The sequence below is a fragment of the Coregonus lavaretus genome (assembly GCF_964263955.1).
Source record: "Coregonus lavaretus genome assembly, contig: HAP1_SCAFFOLD_1466, whole genome shotgun sequence".
Lineage (NCBI taxonomy): Eukaryota > Metazoa > Chordata > Actinopteri > Salmoniformes > Salmonidae > Coregonus > Coregonus lavaretus.
In genome coordinates this window covers 58,100-71,024 of record NW_028164085.1, presented here as the reverse complement: position 1 = coordinate 71,024, position 12,925 = coordinate 58,100, and the positions used below count along the sequence as shown (strand labels likewise).

Here is a 12,925-nt window from a genome sequence, read left to right as displayed (position 1 = left end):
CCCCATAAAACGGTGCTTGTGGGAAAATACATGCATCCTTCTGAAAGTTGCACAATTTATTAACATGGTCACGTAAGCTGCCTCAACTTTAGCGTGTGTGTGTGTGTGTGTGTGTGTGTGTGTGTGTGTGTGTGTGTGTGTGTGTGTGTGTGTGTCTCTTCCTACTGTACGTGCAGACTATGCATGTTCAGCTCTGTCATACCCTACAGATCAAACAACAAATTGTTAACCCCTTCACTACCTATAAACAGCATATACAGTAGCAGTCAAAAGTTTGGACACACCTACTCATTCAAGGGTTTTTCTTTATTTTTACTATTTTCTACATTGTAGAATAATAGTGAAGACATCAAAACTATGAAATAACACATATGGAATCATGTAGTAACCAAAAAAGTGTTAAACAAATCAAAATATATTTTAGATTTTGGATTCTTCAAAGTAGCCACCCTTTGCCTTGATGACAGCTTTGCATACTCTTGGCATTCTCTCAACCAGCTTCATGAGGAATGCTTTTCCAATAGTCTTGAAGGAGTTCCCACATATGCTGAGCACTTGTTGGCTGCTTTTCCTTCACTGTGCGGTCCAACTCATCCCAAACCATCTCAATTAGGTTGAGGTCGGGTGATTGTGGAGGCCAGGTCATCTGATGCAGCACTCCACCACTCCTTCTTGGTCAAATAGCCCTTACACAGCCTGGAGGTGTGTTTTGGGTCATTGTCCTGTTGAAAAACAAATGATAGTCCCACTAAGCGCAAACCAGATGGGATGGCGTATCGCTGCCATTCTGGTTAAGTGTGCCTTGAATTCTAAATAAATCACTGACAGTGTCACCAGCAAAGCACCATCACACCTCCTCCTCCATGCTTCACAGTGGGAACAACACATGCGGAGATCATCCGTTCACCTACTCTGCGTCTCACAAAGACACAGCGGTTGGAACCAAAAATCTCAAATTTGGACTCATCAGACCAAAGGACATATTTCCACCGGTCTAATGTCCATTGCTCGTGTTTCTTGGCCCAAGCAAGTCTCTTCTTATTATTGGAGTCCTTTAGTAGTGATTTCTTTGCAGCAATTCGACCATGAAGGCCTGATTCACGTAGTCTCCTCTGAACAGTTGATGTTGAGATGTGTCTGTTACTTGAACTCGGTGAAGCATTTATTTGGGCTGCAATCTGAGGTGCAGTTAACGCTAATGAACTTATCCTCTGCAGCAGAGGTAACTCTGGGTCTTCCTTTCCTGTGGCGGTCCTCATGAGAGCCAGTTTCATCATAGCGCTTGATGGTTTTTGCGACTGCACTTGAAGAAACTTTCAAAGTTCTTGAAATGTTCCGTATTGACTGACCTTCATGTCTTAAAGTAATGATAGACTGTCGTTTCTCTTTGTTTATTTGAGCTGTTCTTGCCATAATATGGACTTGGTCTTTTACTTACACTTTTTTGGTTACTACATGATTCCATATGTGTTATTTCATAGTTTTGATGTCTTCACTATTATTCTACAATGTGGAAAATAGTAAAAATAAAGAAAAACCCTGGAATGAGATATTCCAAACTTTTGACTGGTACTCTAGATATTATACAGATATGCAGTACAGTAAAGTCCAAATGTACAGCAGTAGCAAAGATGAACATGACCATGGACTGTAGAGAGGGTATGTGATTACTTCATAGTTATTGTATTGATGCACCTGTACTGACCTCACCTTCTGGATGATAGCGGAGTGAACAGGCAGTGGCTCGGGTGGCTGTTGTCCTTGATTATCTTTTTGACCTTCCTGTGACATCGGGTGCTGTAGGTGTCCTGGAGGGTAGGTAGTTTGCCCCCGTTGATGCGTTTGGCAGACCACACCACCCTCTGGAGAGCCCTGCGGTTGCGGGCGGTGCAGTTGCCGTACCAGGCGGTGATGCAGCCCGACAGGATGCTCTCAATTGTGCATCTGTAAACGTTTGTGAGAGTTTTAGGTGCCAAGCCAAATTTCTTCAGCTTCCTGAGGTTGAAGAGACGCTGTTGCGCCTTCATCACCACACTGTGTGGGTGGACCATTTCAGATCGTCAGTGATGTGTACGCCTAGAAACTTTAAGCTTTCCACCTTCTCCACTGCGGTCCCGTCTATATGGATAGGGGCATGCGCCCTCTGCTGTTTCCTGAAGTCCACAATCATCTCCTAGACGTTATTTTCCTGCCACCACACTCCCAGGGCCCTCACCTCCTCCCGGTAGGCTGTCTCGTCATTGTTGGTAATCAGGCCTACTAATGTTGTGTCGTCTGCAAACTTGATGATTGAGTTGGAGGCGTGCATGGCCACACAGTCATGGGTGAACAGGGAGTACAGGAGGGGGCTGAGCACGCACGCTTGTGGGGCCCCTGTGTTGAGGATCAGCGAAGTGGAGGTGTTGTTTCCTATCTTCACCACCTGGGGGCGGCCCTTCAGGAAGTCCAGGACCCAGTTGCACAGGGCGGGGTTCAGACCCAGGGCCCCAAGCTTAATGATTATCTTGGAGGGTACTATGGTGTTGAATGCTGAGCTATAGTCCATTAACAGAATTCTTACATAGGTATTCCTCTTGTCCAGATGGGATAGGGCAGTGTGCGGTGCGATGGCGATTGCATCATCTGTGGATCTATTGGGGTGGTAAGCAAATTGAAGTGGGTCTAGTGTGTCCGGTAAGGTAGAGATGATATGATCCTTAACTAGCCTCTCAAAGCACGTCATGATGACATAAGTGAGTGCTACGGGGCAATAGTCATTTATTTCAGTTACCTTTGCTTTCTTGCGTACAGGAACGATGGTGGACATCTTGAAGCAAGTGGGGACAGCAGACTGGGATAGGGAGAGATTGAACATGTCCGTAAACACTCCAGCCAGCTGGTCTGCGCATGCTCTGAGGACGCGGCTTGGGATGCTGTCTGGGCCGGCAGCCTTGCGAGGGTTAACATGCTTAAATGTCTTACTCACGTCGGCCACGGAGAAGGAGAGGCCACAGTCCTTGGTAGTGGGCTGCGTCGGTGGCACTGTGTTATCCTCAAAGCGGGCAAAGATGGTGTTTAGCTTGTCTGGAAGCAAGACGTCGGTGTCGGCGACGTGGCTAGTTTTCCCTTTGTAGTCCTATTGTAGAATGAGCACAGGGGGCGCAGGGGGCACAGGGGGCGCAGGGGGCACAGGGGGCGCAGGGGGCGCAGGGGGCACAGGGGGCGCAGGGGTAGTTGGGATATGCAAGAGACACATTACCATTACACACTTGTACAAGAAACACCCCCAGGTGTGTAACTGGACAAATATAAGCACCCCACAAATTATTAATTAAAGCTCCAGAATGGCTTGATTCACAGGGTTAGTGATTCATTTCAGTCATTCTCCCTTCACAGATGCCTGAAGCATCAACCTTCCCAAGTTCTCTCACGTCACCCCGCTCCTCCGCACACTACACTGGCTTCCAGTTGAAGCTCGCATCTGCTACAAGACCATGGTGCTTGCCTACGGAGCTGTGAGGGGAACGGCACCTCCGTACCTTCAGGCTCTGATCAGTCCCTACACCCAAACGAGGGCATTGCGTTCATCCACCTCTGGCCTGCTGGCTCCCCTACCTCTGCTGAAGCACAGTTCCCGCTCAGCCCAGTCAAAATGTTTCGCTGCTCTGGCACCCCAATGGTGGAACAAGCTCCCTCACGACGCCAGGACAGCGGAGTCACTCACCACCTTCCGGAGACATTTGAAACCCCACCTCTTTAAGGAACACCTGGGATAGGATAAAGTAATCCTTCTAACCCCCCCCCCCCCTTACCCCACCCCATCAAAAAAATAAGTAAAGTGGTTATCCCACTGGCTATAAGGTGAATGCACCAATTTGTAAGTCGCTCTGGATAAGAGCGTCTGCTAAATGACGTAAATGTAAATGTAAATGAAGCACTTTGATGAAATTGTGATCCTGAAATATATATATATATATATATATATTTTTTTTTAATCTATTAATTCATTCACCCTTATATGGTCCTCTATGTTTCACTGTTTCTATGCATTCCTTGTGGTGCTTTCATGTGTGTGAGTGTGTGCTTACTTTGCTCTCTGCCACTGTGTTTTTATTGACAAGATTTAGGAACATTGTCGCCCCCTTCTGTTTATACCTGGTACTCCAGCCTGTACTACCAACAGGGAAGGTAGATCCCTCCACCCCCCAGCAGACACGTCACTCCTATCCCCCCTGGGGTGACTGGAATTGGGGAGAGTTTTACTGCAGACTCCCTGCTAGCTCCACAAGGAATCAAATTAAGGATGTCTGTAATTCTATTTCTATGGTCCTCCCTCTCTCCATCCCTCCCTCCCTCCCTCCCTCCCTCCCTCCCTCCCTCCCTCCCTCCCTCCCTCCCTCCCGCTCTCTCTGTCCTATAAGTCTGTCTGTTTCTGTCCTGCTGGGCTTTCACAATATACTGACCATCCCTTCAGTCCTTCCCTCCTTCCCCCCTTCTTCCCCTCCCTCTCTTCCTCCTTCCCTTCACTCCTTCACTCCTTCCCCCCTTCTTCCCCTCTCTCTCTTCCTCCTTCCCTTCACTCCTTCCCTCCTTCCCCCTTCTTCCCCTCCCTCTCTTCCTCCTTCCCTCCTTCCCCCATTCTTCCCCTCTCTCTCTTCCTCCTTCCCTTCACTCCTTCCCTCCTTCCCATCCCTCTCTTCCTCCTTCGCTTCACTCCTTCCCTCCTTCCCCCCCTTTTCCCCTCCCTCTCTTCCTCCTTCCCTCTGTCTCCCCTGGACCCTGAGATAACTGACACACTATAACCCATCTCTTGTTTTAGCCCAGGTAAAACCTTACAGATAGGGACTTTGTCCATATGACTGCTGATGGAATTTGAAGTTTTCAAGTTCTCATGAAAATCCTTGTTTGTCTGTGGCTGTGGCCTGTTCAGGCCAGACAGAGCTCTGACTAAAGTGTTTTCCCCCAGCTTGGTGCTAAGCTCAGTCTGTCAGCACAGGATCCTGATGAAAGAGGTGCGGCCCTGCTCCCCGCTTGCCGGTCTTGTGTCTGCTTTATTCTGAGTTAGTGCTTTCATCCTCCTCTGTACTTCACACAGAGACACTTTTATCACAATAAGAAACAGTAACCGGTCAACTGATGTTCAGCCCTATGGCCCTGCTATGTGAGAACAGGGACTAGTTATCTAGTGCTAGAACAGGCCCCAGGTGTCCCCTTTTAAAGGCTCTATGATTTTGTCTCTCTCTGCATGGTCTGTCCCTCCTTCAGCGACTGCAAATCAGTGCTAAGCTTGCAGGGTAAAGTGTGTGTGTGTGTGATGGTGGTGGTGGTGTGTGTGTGTGTGTGTGTGTGTGTGTGTGTGTGTGTGTGTGTGTGTGTGTGTGTGTGTGTGTGTGTGTGTGTGTGTGTGTGTGTGTGTGTGTGTGTGTGTGTGTGTGTGTGTGTGTGTGTGTGTGCTTAAGAGGACGGCATAATGGAATGCCTCGGCTCCGTCTGCCAAGAGCACTTTTCCCATGCGCCCATGAGCCAAGACTTCCCCCGTCCAGCCAAGAATAGCGTTGGTGTCCTCACACACACATACACATACACAAACACACACACACACATACACAGCACCAGATAAAGAGTGCTGTAGAGGCTGCCTAGTACATAGAGGCTTCTAGTACAACACTGTGCCCCTGGGTCCTTAGCAACAGTGTGTTTCTCTGTGTCGTACACACACACACACACACACACACACTCCCACCCGATCCCTCTTCACCTACACACTACCCCCCAGCACACACACAGAGGCACTGAATCAAAGCCTTTATCAATTGCCAGAGGAGGTTGTCTGCTTAGCTTTTATCAGGTAATAGATCTCTCAGTAGTTGTACCTGATGTGGGCCACAGAGCCAGCCAACCAGTATCCTCCTCATCCTCCTCCTCCTCCTCCTCCTCCTCCTCCTCCTCCTCCTCCTCCTCCTCCTCCTCCTCCTCCTCCTTCCCTCTGCAGTGCCTTTGTGAATGCCAGCACAAGGTGACCACACTGCATGCCTGCATTACTGCTACTGCTGCCAGACCTAGGTTCAAATTGTATTTCTTAAGCTGCACTTGATTGAGCTTGCCTGGTGCAAAGGAACCAATGGAGTTGTCCCGAAAGTGCAAACCCTGTCTTTATGCCACTCCAGTCGGGCTCAATGGAACAGTCTAAGTATTTTAAAGAAAACAAATACTACTTGAACCCTGGTCTGAATACTACTGCTACTGCTGCTCTACAATACATAAACCAGTCTATAGGTTTGAACCATAAACACTTATTTCTGAGGCAAAGGTTGGGTCAGTGCCATGGGTGCTTGTGGCGGGGGGTCTCAGGGACCATAACAATTTTGCATTTCGAAAAACAATTTTCCTGCAATTCTACACTGTTTCTTAACAGGGGGAATCCATATTTATGAACTGAACTTATTTTAATTTTTTTGCCACAATACATTATATTGAAAAAGTGTTTTAATGACTAAATAACTAATCTGCTCCCTTCCCTGAAAATCCAACTCCCAATAATGAATTGACAGGTCTGAAACCCTACCAACTCTGTGACTCTCAGAAATATCCTGCTCCTCCCCTGACAATCCCATCCTCAGGGATTGATTGACAGGCCAAACTGTTAGGAATGTGGCTAGGATAACCATGACGATGAGGAAATGAAATAAAGATTTTAATTTTGCGTTTGGTAGGTTAAGAAAAAGCATAGTTAAATTGGACATTGAGTTTTTGTCGTCTTTTTGTCACAAATAATGGGATCACTAATTTAGTAAAATTCCAAATGTGAACTTTGATTTATCTATTAACAATTGTCTTTCTCAATATGGTAGTGTTATCTGGAAGGGCATTGAACAAGAATTGTCAACTTGAAAATGCAACTGTCAACTTGAAAAGTTTTTGCATTTAACTTTGGTACTTGATTATGTTAACATAAAAATTATATTGCAAACGTATTATTAATTTATTATTATCATTATCAAATTAGAATTTTTTGGGCGGCTCCGAATCTGCAATAGAAAGAATATGTAGAATGTAGCTCCGGTTATATGAGTCACATTTGAACAGTTTGGGCTAGAGCAGGGCTCTCCAACAATTGATTTCATAAAGGCTACTACAGATGCACAATTGAGAGCATCCTGTCGGGCTGTATCACCGCCCGGTACGGCAACTGCACCGCCCACAACCGCAAGGCTCTCCAGAGGGTGGTGCGGTCTGCACAACGCATTACCGGGGGCAAACTACCAGCCCTCCAGGACAGCTACAGCACCCGATGTCACAGGAAGGCCAAAAAGATAATCAAGGACAACAACCACCCGAGCCACTTTTTTTATTATTTTTTTATTTTTTATTTCACCTTTATTTAACCAGGTAAGCCAGTTGAGAACAGGTTCTCATTTACAACTGCGACCTGGCCAAGATAAAGCAAAGCAGTGCAATAAAAACAACACAGAGTTACATATGGGGTAAAAAACATAAAGTCAAAAATACAACAGAAAATATATATACAGTGTGTGCAAATGTAGCAAGTTATGGAGGTAAGGCAATAAATAGGCTATAGTGCAGAATAATTACAATAGTATTAACACTGGAATGCTAGATGTGCAAGAGATTATGTGCAAATAGAGATACTGGGGTGCAAAAGAGCAAAATAAATAACAATATAGGGATGAGGTAGTTGGGTGGGCTAATTTCAGATGGGCTGTGTACAGGTGCAGTGATCGGTAAGGTGCTCTGACAACTGATGCTTAAAGTTATTGAGGGAGATAAGAGTCTCCAGCTTCAGAGATTTTTGCAATTCGTTCCAGTCATTGGCAGCAGAGAACTGGAAGGAATGGCGGCCAAAGGAGGTGTTGGCTTTGGGAATGACCAGTGAGATATACCTGCTGGAGCGCAGACTACGGGTGGGTGCTGCTATGGTGACCAATGAGCTAAGATAAGGCGGGGATTTGCCTAGCAGTGATTTATAGATGGCCTGGAGCCAGTGGGTTTGACGACGAACATGTAGTGAGGACCAGCCAACAAGAGCGTACAGGTCACAGTGGTGGGTAGTGTATGGGGCTTTGGAGACAAAACGGATGGCACTGTGATAGACTACATCCAATTTGCTGAGTAGAGTGTTGGAGGCTATTTTGTAAATGACATCGCCGAAGTCAAGGATCGGTAGGATAGTCAGTTTTACGAGGGCATGTTTGGCAGCATGAGTGAAGGAGGCTTTGTTGCGAAATAGGAAGCCGATTCTAGATTTAACTTTGGATTGGAGATTCTTAATGTGAGTCTGGAAGGAGAGTTTACAGTCTAACCAGACACCTAGGTATTTGTAGTTGTCCACATACTCTAGGTCAGACCCGTCGAGAGTGGTGATTCTAGTCGGGTGGGCGGGTGCCAGCAGCGTTCGATTGAAAAGCATGCATTTAGTTTTACTAGTGTTTAAGAGCAGTTGGAGGCTACTGAAGGATTGTTGTATGGCATTGAAGCTCGTTTGGAGGTTTGTTAACACAGTGTCCAATGAAGGGCCAGATGTATACAAAATGGTGTCGTCTGCGTAGAGGTGGATCTGAGAGTCACCAGCAGCAAGAGCGACATCATTGATATACACGGAGAAAAGTGTCGGCCCAAGAATTGAACCCTGTGGCACCCCCATAGAGACTGCCATAGGTCCAGACAACAGGCCCTCCGATTTGACACACTGAACTCTATCTGAGAAGTAGTTGGTGAACCAGGCGAGGCAGTCATTTGAGAAACCAAGGCTATTTAGTCTGCCAATAAGAATGCGGTGGTTGACAGAGTCGAAAGCCTTGGCCAGGTCGATGAAGACGGCTGCACAGTACTGTCTATTATCAATCGCGGTTATAATATCGTTTCACCCAGCTATCATCCAGAAGGCGAGGTCAGTACAGGTGCATCAAAGCTGGGACCGAGAGGCTGAAAAACAGCTTCTATCTCAAGGCCATTAGACTGTTAAACAGCCTTCACTAGCACATTAGAGGCTGCTGCCTATATACATAGATTAGAAATCACTGGCCACTTTAATAAATGGAACACTAGTCACTTTAATAATGCCACTTTAATAATGTTTACATATCTTGCGTTACTCGTCTCATATGTATATATTGTATTCTATACTATCGTAATAATGTTTACATATCTTGCATTAACCATCTCATATGTATATATTGTATTCTATACTATCGTAATAATGTTTACATATCTTGCATTAACCATCTCATATGTATATACTGTATTCTATACTATCTATTGCATCTTAGCCTATGCCACTCTGATAATGACATTGCTCATCCATATATTTATATATTCTTATTCCATTCCTTTACTTAGATTTGTGTGCATTAGATATTTGTTGTGGAACTGTTAGATATTACTTGCTAGAAGCACAAGCATTTTGCTACACTCGCAATAACATCTGCTAACCATGTGTACGTGACCAATAGATTTGATTTTGATTTGATTTGATTTGTTACACACACAAAATGCCTGCGTATTTTGTTACTGTGTAGGCACTGCATACATAATGTAAATGGTTTTTGGTTCTTAAAACCACACGTTGAGCAAAAATCATTCTACTGTAGCCAACCTTGAGAATCTTGCCTTTTTAAGATGAGAGAAAATAAAATGGTTTTACATTTGAACAAATCTGTAGCCTGCAGTTACAGGACTAGGCTACTATAAATTATTTTCCAATTATTTTAAAATTGTCATTTTGAACAACAACCACAGCGAGTAGGCTACATATTTGACAAGAAATCCTGAAGAAACAGAATAATCATGAAAAGTATGAGGAATAACAAAAGTGTATTCTCAGCAAAAACATTAATTGACTGTTCCGCTTTTCCTCCGACATTGACTTTTTTTGGCAGTGGTGTTTGAAGCGCTGTCACCATGAAAATGTTTAAAATTAACTTGTCTCAGCAGCATAAATATTTGATGCAAAGAGGGTATAAATAGCTTATTTTGTCGATATGACTTAACAAGCCAAGCAGAGCTGTTTGTTTTATCAAGATACTAATTATCCTGTGCTTTTTCATTTGGCGCATAGGCGCATACATTCACAGCTTGGCTACATTGTAACCGCAAAGTGGGGCTCACCCGAGACTGTTACTTTTGTAACTGAATAAAAACATGAACAATGTTATTTAACCGATTGATGTTGAGAAAATAGATGGCAAAATGCAGAATGGTGTTAAATGCCTGTAAACAGCTTGGGAGGAAAATTATTTTACAGATTTAACATATTAGGCCTACTGATTATTTCTCAATTGCGAGCTACTCATTGCAACCTTTGGTAGGCTGATGGAATACTCAGAGGCTGCTATACAGCGAAGCTAAGACATGCCTGGGCCGTGCTCATCATGGTTCTTACAGCAAAGTTAAATGATACAATTCATTTGCTCATGGTGTATGCCGCTCAAATGATATGTAACAACACCATTGGACAAGAAACAACGATACAAATATAACGTATAACATAAAAATTTATGCACACATGACTATAAGTCGCTTTGGATAAAAGCGTCTGCTAAATGGCATATTATTATTATTATATTATTATATTATATAACAACAGCACAACAAAATAGATAAACCATTTTCGTTTGCAGGCGCCTTTTCATTTTAAACATCAGTGGTGCAACGAGTGCTTTCTAACTGCACTGAACCAACACAGTGGCGCGCAGGAGGGAAGCAAAACCTTCCAGTGGTCAAAAACATTTATGAGGTGACGGGAGGGAGGGGGTGCAAAATACAATCTGTACGGTACCGCACCCTGTTTATGTTTAGCCTCAGCCCAAACTTTGTCGCCATTACCAGCTGTTGTCTTAGCTCTCGAATAACACCTGTGATTGCTTTATGCCTCTCTCCCATTTCAATATGCCTTGCTTATTGCTGTTTCGGTTATTTCTTATTGTACTATTTCACTGTAGATCCCCCAGCCCAGCTCAACCTGCCATAGATAGCTCCTTTGTCCCACCCCCCATACACGCGGAGACCGACTCAATCGGTGCTTCCAGTGATGCTATCTCTTTCATCGTTACCCAACGCTTAGGTTTACCTCCACTGTACTCATATCCTTCCATATCCTTGTCTGCACATAATGCCCTGAATCTATTCTACAACGCCCGGAAACCTGCCCCTTTTTTTCTCTGTACCCAACGCACTAGAAGACCAGTACTTAAAGCCTTTAGCCGTATCCTTATTCTACTCCTTCTCTGTTCCTCTGGTGATGTAGAGGTTAACCCAGGCCCTGTAGCCCCCAGTATCACTCCTACTCCCCAGGCGTTATCATTTGTTGACTTCTGTAACCGTAAAAGCATGGTTTCTTGCACGTTAACATCCGAAGCCTCCTCCCTAAGTTTGAGTTATTCACTGCCTTAGCACACTCCGCCAACCCTGATGTCCTAGCAGTGTCTGTATCCTGGCTTAGGAAGGCCACCAAAAATTCAGAAATGTCCATCCCCAACTACAACATTTTTCAGTCTCGATAGAACTGCCAAAGGGGGTGGGGTTGCAATCTACTGTAGAGATAGCCTGCAGAGCTCTATCGTACTATCCAGGTCTGTGCCCAAACAGTTTGAGCTTCTACTTCTAAAAATCCACCTTTCCAGAAATAAGTCTCTCACTGTTGCCGCTTGCTACAGCCCCCCCTCAGCCCCGAGCTGTGCCCTGGACACCATATGTGAACTGATTGCCCCCCATCTATCCTCAGAGTTCGTACTGCTTGGTGACCTAAACTGGGATATGCTTAACACCCCGGCCAACCTACAATCTAAACTAGATGCCCTCAATCTCACACAAATGATCAACGAACCTACCAGGTACAACCCTAAATCTGTAAACATGGGCACCCTCATAGATATCATCCTGACAAATTTACCCTCTAAATACACCTCCGCTGTCTTCAACCAGGATCTCAGCGATCACTGCCTTATTGCCTGCGTCCGTAATGGGTCCGCGGTCAAACGACCATCCCTCATCACTGTCAAACGCTCCCTAAAACACTTTAGCGAGCAGGCCTTTCTAATTGACCTGGCCCGGGTATCCTGGATGGATATTGACCTCATTCCATCAGTAGAGGATGCCTGGTTGTTCTTTAAAAGTGCTTTCCTCTCAATATTAAATAAGCATGCCCCATTCAAAAAAATTCAGAACTAAGATATAGCCCCTGGTTCTCGGATCCACCTCTATGCGGACGACACCATTTTGTATACATCTGGCCCTTCATTGGACACCGTGTTAACAAACCTCCAAACGAGCTTCAACGCCATACAACACTCCTTCCATAGCCTCCAACTGCTCTTAAACACTAGTAAAACTAAATGCATGCTCTTCAACCGAACGCTGCTTGCACCCGCCCACCCGACTAGAATCACTACTCTCGGCGGGTCTGACCTAGAGTATGTGGACAACTACAAATACCTAGGTGTCTGGTTAGACTGTAAACTCTTCTTCCAGACTCACATTAAGCATCTCCAATCAAAAGTTAGATCTAGAATCGGCTTCCTATTTCGCAACAAAGCCTCCTTCACTCATGCTGCCAAACATGCCCTCGTAAAACTGACTATCCTACCGATCCTTGACTTCGGCGATGTCATTTACAAAATAGCCTCCAACACTCTACTCAGCAAATTGGATGTAGTCTATCACAGTGCCATCCGTTTTGTCACCAAAGCCCCATATACTACCCACCATTGTGACCTGTACGCTCTTGTTGGCTGGCCCTCACTACATATATGTCGCCAAACCCACTGGATCCAGGTCATCTATAAATCACTGCTAGGCAAATCCCCGTCTTACCTTAGCTCACTGGTCACCATAGCAACACCCACCCGTAGTCTGCGCTCCAGCAGGTATATCTCACTGGTCATCCCCAAAGCCAACACCTCCTTTGGCCGCCATTCCTTCCAGTTCTCTG

The 12,925-nt window shown here is 45.2% G+C and overlaps 1 protein-coding gene across 2 annotated transcripts in view; it reads left to right on the top strand.

The window, feature by feature from the left end:
• LOC311117482 (ataxin-1-like) overlaps positions 1 to 12,925 on the top strand; it is a 100,712-nt gene that overhangs the window by 36,976 nt on the left and 50,811 nt on the right. The gene's annotated exons all lie outside the window — the stretch shown is intronic.